Genomic DNA, 7,193 nt, shown 5'->3' with positions numbered 1-7,193 from the left:
GCTTGGTCGATTTGGCTGTTGAAACTAGTGCATGCTTTGCGAAGTTCTCGTGTTGTGTTTTTCAGCTCCATCAATTCACTTATATTCCTTTCTAATTTGTCCATTCTCGTTAGCATTTCGTCAAATCTTTTCTCAAGGTTCTTAGAACATTGGGTTAGAACATGTTCTTTTAGCTCACAGAAGTTTCTTATTACCCACCTTCTGGAGTCAGATTCTGTCAATTCATCACACTCATTCTCCATCCAGCCTTGTTCCCTTGCTGGTGAGGAGTTGTGATCCCTTGTAGGAGGAGAGGTGTTCTTGTTTCGGGTGTTTTCATCCTTTTTGCACTGTTTTCTTCCCATCTTTGTGGATTTATCCACCTGTTGACTTTGTAGTTGCTGACTTTCAGATTGGGTCTCTGGGTGAACTTCCAGTTTGTGGATGATGAAGTTATTTCTGTTTCTTAGTTTTCCTTCTAACAGTCTGGCCCCTCTGCTTTAGGACTATTGAGGTCCACTCCAGGCCCTGCTTGCCTGGGGATCACCTGCTGCAGCTGCAAAACTGTAAGGGTTGCTACTAGCTTCTTTTTCTTCTATCTTTGTCCCAGAAGTATACCTGCCAAATGTCAGCGTGTTCTCTCATTTATGAGGTGACTCTTTGGACATAACAGGGGTCAGGGAGCTGCTTGAGGAAACAGTCTGTCCTTTATTGGAGCTCAAGTGCTGAACTATGAGCTCCATTGTTCAGAGTTGCTGGGCAGCTACGTTTAGGTATGCTGCAGCTGAACTCATAAACTCCTTTTATTTTTTTCCCAGGTGCTTTTTCTCAGAGAGTTAGGGCTTCATTTATGAGTTTCCATTGTGCTGCTGCCTTTTCTTTTCAGGGCTGCCCTGCCCGGCGAGGTCACTGTCTGCCTGCAGAAGCTTTGCTGAGCTGCTGTGGGCTCTGCCCAGCTGCCATGTGATCTTCCCTGCAGTCCTGTTTATATGGGTGTAGCTAGAACTACCTAGGCAATGGTGACCTGCCTCTGTAATGGCAGGTTGCCTCAGCAATGGCAGGCTGCCTCAGCGATGGTGGACTATCTCCGTAGTGGTGGAGTGTGTCAGTACTGGTGGACACCCCTCCCCCACAGAGCTGGACCGTCGTGGGTTCAGCTGTGTTTGTTGTGAAACTCTCAACCTCGAGCGTTTTCAATTGCTGTTCTTTTTTTTTTTGTGGATGTGGGTCCAGCCGAGCCTAATCACCTGACTCCCTGATTCAGAGTCTGTTTTTTTTTTTTTTTTTTTTTTTTTTTTTTTTCAGTTGAACAATCAAGAACAGTCAACTCTCTCCCAGGTGTTCCAGTAGCCTGTTGTAAAAGTGCCAGGATCTGTGTGATTTCCCATGCAGTGACTCACTGTGCAGGCTGAAACAGCAGTGCTGAGATTCGTGGCAGTTTTTTTGGCCAGGAATCTCCTGGCCTGGCTCCCTGTTTCAGTTCATTTTTAAATCAGATGAATGGGCTATCTGCCTTCCCAGATCTCCAACTGCCAGCTAAAAGGACACCCGGACCAGTGTATTTTCTACAGAGAACCACCACACCAGCCAAAACAGCCATGCTGGCGACCAGTGGGGCTCCTCCACCTGGGAACCTCCTGGTACGTGGGCATTAAAAATTCGTCTGGAAATGTGGCATCCACTCACCCTCTGTGCTTTCACTGGGAGCTGCAATCCTCCATACTAGAGTTTTTTATAACAGCCAAAGACCAGAAACAACCCAAATGTCCACCAATGAATGAATGAATAAACAAATTGTGGCATATTCATACAGTGAAATACTGTTATCAATAAAAAGGAGCAAATTACTAGTATGTGAAACACTATGGATAAATCTCAATAGGAAGATGGCAAAAGACGTCAAGAACAAAGAGTATCTACTATATGATTTAATTTATGTAACATTCTTACAACAGGAAAAAGAATCTATCATGATAGAAACCAGAGAATTGATTGTATAGGACAGGGCAAATGAGAATGTTGTAGAGTAGTGAAAATGCATGCTCTATACGTTGAATGGGGTGATGGTTATTTATGTATATGTACTGTCAAAACTTATTGAAGAATATACTTAAAGTGTGTACATCTTATTGCATGTAAATTGTACTTCAAGGGAAGTTGATTTTAAAAATAGAAATGAGCTATTTATATACGAAATAATATAGATAAATCATAAAAAAAATTTATTCCTCGTGAAAGAATCCTAACTCAAAGGAATACAAATTGTATAATTTTGTTTGTATGAAGTACTAGAAGAGGCAAAACTGAATGATGGTAATCAAAATCTTAATAGCAGCTGGCTCTGGGAAGAAATAACAGGAATGGCTCTTGGGGAAAGAGAAAGGGGAAAGAGGCAAGGGAAAGGTTGTAGGGTCATGGAAATACTCCATATTTTGATTGAAGTCATCAAAATTTCTCAAACGTGTATTTCAAATCTGTGTACTTTATTGTGTGTAAAATGTACCCCAATTTTAACAAGTAGAGAAGAAAGAAATAATGAAGTCTTGAATGGGTTCAAATGAGGCTTAAGAGAAAAGAATGAGATACACTCAGGAGGGCTGACAATGAAAAAGCAATGCCTTTGTGCTCCCCAGTGACAGAGAGGAGCAGTAAGTGACCTTTTTACTTCCTATAGGGAGTGCCATTGCTGGAATATTTCCTCTCTTCTTAACCACCATTAGCATCTGTGGCTAATTAATTGTGGGCTGTGAAGCTCTGGAGTCTTGGGAGAATTAATGAGCCATTTCTCTTCATGGGATGGGAGTCCTGGGACCCCTCCTACCATCACTTCATCATGTTTTTCTTTCTATCTCTAGTACCACTAAGAAAGTAGTTACCCTACTAGGCTGAGGAGGAGAGGCTATGGGCAAAGAGCAACCTCCAGCTTCAAGGTCCAGGAGAAGGATGGTGGTGGGATATGCTTACTGCCTGACTCTAGAGCCAGACTACCTGGGTGAAAGTATGACCTCTGGTTATATAATTCTGAGTAAATTATTTAATCTGTCTATGTTTCAGCTTCCTCATCGGAAAACAAAGGTAGCATACAGAAATAATATTCAAGTCATACAGGTATTGTAAAGTACTTTGAAAAGTGTGGCAGCAGCATTAGCAGTCAACATTACTACCTAAGCCCTAACCTCTCATCCTTTCCAAGTAACCCCCCTTACTTTGGTCATAGTTCTTATTGTGAGGATCAAGTGGAGGCTCACTCAGTCCAGAAGCTCCTGGTCATGAGGAAGTTCTCATGGCAAGGCAATAAGGAGATTTTGACTTGATTTTAAGTTTATTATTCTATAGCTCATCAATGTCCACGTCTCCATTAATGGAGCCACCAGGAGCATTACATTTGGAACTAAACAGGGCTTAGAGTCCAGATCTGATCCTTATTGTCCAGGTAACCTTCAGCAAGTTACTTAACAACTCTGTGACTGTTTCTTCTTCTGTAAAGGGAAGGTAAAGCTAACTACCTTGAAGAGTTGTTGTGAGAGAACCAGATATTCAGGAAATGTTTAGCACAACACCTGGTATATAGGAAGCACTCAACAGGTCATAACTGTAAAGTAATAACATGGTTATGACTAATAAATTGGAAAGAAGAGTTGATATCTCATTTTCTTGTAGCACCCAGTACATAACTAGGTCTTTAGTGTTCAATAAAGAAATAAATATATTCAGGAAGATGAAATTAATAGGAAGACAGTAAAGTTGTACAGGACTTTTGTTGTTGTCCACGAAAAATAAAAAAAGGCCAGGAGAAAGAGAGTGAAATAAAGGTATGTTATAAAACATAGAACAAGAGAGAACAGAGAGTCAAAGAATTACGTAAATTGAAGAAACTGAGAAATGACATAGAGTTATGCAATGAATTACCAAGGTTATAAAAGTGTAAGTGAGGGGTTAGAATGATAGTTAACAGATGTATAAGGAGCAGTTGGCTATTTTTTGCCAACACAAAGAGTGTCATGGTTTTTTGTTTGTTTTTTTTGTTTGTTTGGTGTAGAACATTTATTTATTTTTCCCACGAATCATTCAAAGTTTAGGTCAGTGGGAAATAATTTTAATCAAAGAATTGTACATTTTCTTCCCATATATCCTGCCTTGTCTTAGGAAATGGCACTTTGATCCATTTCATCACAAGTAAAATATTGCAATATATTTACAGGAAAATATTAAAAATAACTCAAACACAAAAGGCAAAATGAAATCAACTGTTTTTTCCAGAAATCTCTACTCCAGTGCCCACAGCACACAAGAAGAGAGTCAAAACAAAATAAGCAACTAAGATCCCTCTGATCACAAATTTCCAAAGAACTGGTGAAGAAACAGGATGAAAGTGGTGGTGTGAAAAGGAATAATGTTAGCAGCACTACTTCAATAACTGATCTATTCTGAATGAAATACTCTCTTTTATGTGCAGTAAATTCTGGACAAAGCTAAATTTTAGGATATTCCTTGAACTGAAATTAGAAAATACCCTGACAATGGAAGCAGCTCTTTCATCTAAGTTTAATAAGAGCCTCTTTCTCCACAGGCCACTGTTATGAACAGAAGCCTGTTCTGGCATCAAAAGCTGTCACAGTAGCCCTTTCATCTCTTTCATGAAAGCCTCATAGACATCATCCTTAGTTTGTACTGAGACAGGAACAGAAGAACCAGATTTGGGTGCTGCTTTGGCAAAAGGCACAGCAGAATCACCCTCTGACTTTCTTTGGAGAGCAGCAGTAACCCCTTTATTCTCCCGTCGTCCTCAGTGCAGTGGGCACAAATCAAGTAATCTCTGCCTTGGGATTAGTGATCTGTGGCTTGGCACTGATGGTTGCTGTGGCTTTCTTTTCAATGGTGGCTACACTCTTATCATCCACCTTGGGTGGATGAATCAAGTTGGGTGGGTCACTTAAAACCCCAGGGTTCAGCAAGGGAGCTGGTGGGAAAAACCGGAGGAGGGGCATGTCCAAGGGGAGGCACATCATGCCAAGATGAGGTGGAGGAATACCTGGACGTGCAGCGGGAGGTAGCCTTGGTGGAGGAATACCTGGACGTGCAGGGGGAGGTGGAGGAATACCTGGACGTGCAGGGGGAGGAATACCTGGACGTGCAGGAGGAGGACCAGGAGGTAGATCTGGAGGTGGACCTGGGGGAGGGCCAGGGGGTTGGCCTGGTGGTGCTCCTGGAGGTAAAATTCGGGGTAAAGGCCCTTGGAGTCCTGGCATTCCAAGTGGTCTCAAGGATGGAGGAGCTCCAGGAGGTGGACCAGGAGGAAGGCACACAGGTGGCCCAGGAGGCTGTAATGGTGGAGCAGGTGGTGGTCCAAGAGGTGGTGGTCCTTGCATTGGGAGGCGCTTGTATCTGAGAAGGAGGAACAGACTGCGGGGGAGCATGCTGTTGTGAAGAAATAGTGGATGTGCCATCGGAATAGGATTCCTCTTTATGTTGTTTTGTGATTGCTTTTCTGCTTCAAAGTCATCAGAATCATCTTTATCATCATCTTCTGAAAATTACTCTACTTCCCGTCCCTCCTCAGGGATTTCTTGACCTGCCATATGAAGCATCATGGCTTGAAGAGGAGTCCGTTCCTTCATATTCTTCTTTTCCTTCCTTGATTTTCCAGGCATATCTGCAAACCATGCACTCAGACCTAACTTTTTTCTTCATTGTGTCTCTCTCACCATCATTGCGGTGCACAAATTCATCCCCCTCACTTTCTCCATCTGATTTATCAGTGTCACTGTCATCATTACTGTCATCATGCTTACTTTGATCCACGTCCTCAGGATAGCCATCATCTTCACTAGTGCTAGAAACATCATCATCATGACCTATCTGGGCCAGTTCAGGACTATATAATATGTCTTCATCTCGCCAATGAGGGGGAAGATCTAGAGCAAAACCAACTTTACGGCAATACATCTGCATGACTTGAGGAGGAGGTGGACCAGGAGGAGGGCCAGAAGGTTTTCTGCCAGGGGGTAAACATGGAACACCATGTCCAAGAAGAGGAAGGATAGAAACTGCCCAAGTTGGAGGTCCTTAGGCTGAGGTTTTCTTTAGGATGGAGGGTGGCTGGGCATCAGGAATTAGAATTTCCTGGATCAAAATGTTGGAAGGGGCATATGGCATATCTGGCAAAGGAATACTCTCCACTTCCACATGCTAAGCATTCTTGACAGCATCAAAATACTGGCTAAGTTGAGCCCTCTTCTGCTCATATTCTACTTCTACCTTTCTCAATTCTTTGAAAATATCTGGATTCTCTTTTTCATAGAGTCGTAGAATACGTTCAAACGTTTCACAAAGCTTTTTATGCTTGTTTTTTTGGTACTTTCTCATTTAATTGTGGCTGTTGCACTGGGTTAAACTCTATTTCATCCAATTTCTCCATGTCTTGGATAATCTGTTTTGGATTCTTCATCTTTAAAACTGCAGCTCGAACCGTCATGCACTGCTTTTTGTTCTTTAATTCTCTCCTCCGGGCTTCCTTTCAGGCTTGGTCTGTGGGGATCATGTAGATGTCTGTCTCATGTTGACAATCTGTATGGTTTACTTGTTCCTTAAAAAAAGAAAAACACTTCTGCTGTGCTCCCAGGACTGTGAGAAGCAGGGAGGGAGCGATTTCTGACCTCTTTTACTTGATAAGGGCCTTCAACTCGGCCTCTCAGTCAACCCCTCAGCTACTGCCATCTTGAAACCTCATGCCCTTCCACAATCCCATCAAAAGTGTCATGTTATACAAATGTTATCATTCTTAGGAATGATTTTGTAAAAATACTAATCAAAATAGTCATTGTCTCTTCAGGAGTAGGTAGTGGGTATGATTAAGGAAGGGCACACAGAAGGCTTTTAAGATCTGAACAATCTTTTGTTAAAATATTTAACAATATTTTAAAGGGCAATAACATTTTTCTCAAAGTAAAAAGAATATAGGAGAAAGAAAAAGAAAAAATAAAGAAATATAGATTGAACAAATAAAAAGATAGATCTTTTAAATGCACAAAAAAGAGACACTGTAATGAGGAGATACTGACAACCTATAGCCTCTCCAGACACCTCCCCATCAACGTGCCCAGTTCCTGCCTCTCAACTGCCAGAGTGGCTGCCAACTTCCACCCACATCTGAGTTGATCCTGTGTGCTACAACTCTCTTTCCCTTCTCAAAAACACAGTTACCTCCTCTAGGA

The 7,193-nt window shown here is 41.9% G+C and overlaps 1 pseudogene; it reads right to left on the bottom strand.

The window, feature by feature from the left end:
• Positions 1–4,368: 4,368 nt before the first annotated feature.
• On the bottom strand, positions 4,369–6,520 carry LOC108290607 (annotated as a pseudogene).
• Between the last annotated feature and the right edge of the window lie 673 nt (positions 6,521–7,193).

The sequence above is a fragment of the Cebus imitator genome, unplaced genomic scaffold (genome assembly GCF_001604975.1).
Source record: "Cebus imitator isolate Cc_AM_T3 unplaced genomic scaffold, Cebus_imitator-1.0 Scaffold440, whole genome shotgun sequence".
NCBI classification, from domain to species: domain Eukaryota; kingdom Metazoa; phylum Chordata; class Mammalia; order Primates; family Cebidae; genus Cebus; species Cebus imitator.
The sequence above is the reverse complement of the archived record's forward strand: the minus strand, read 5'-3'. Positions and strand labels throughout refer to the sequence as shown.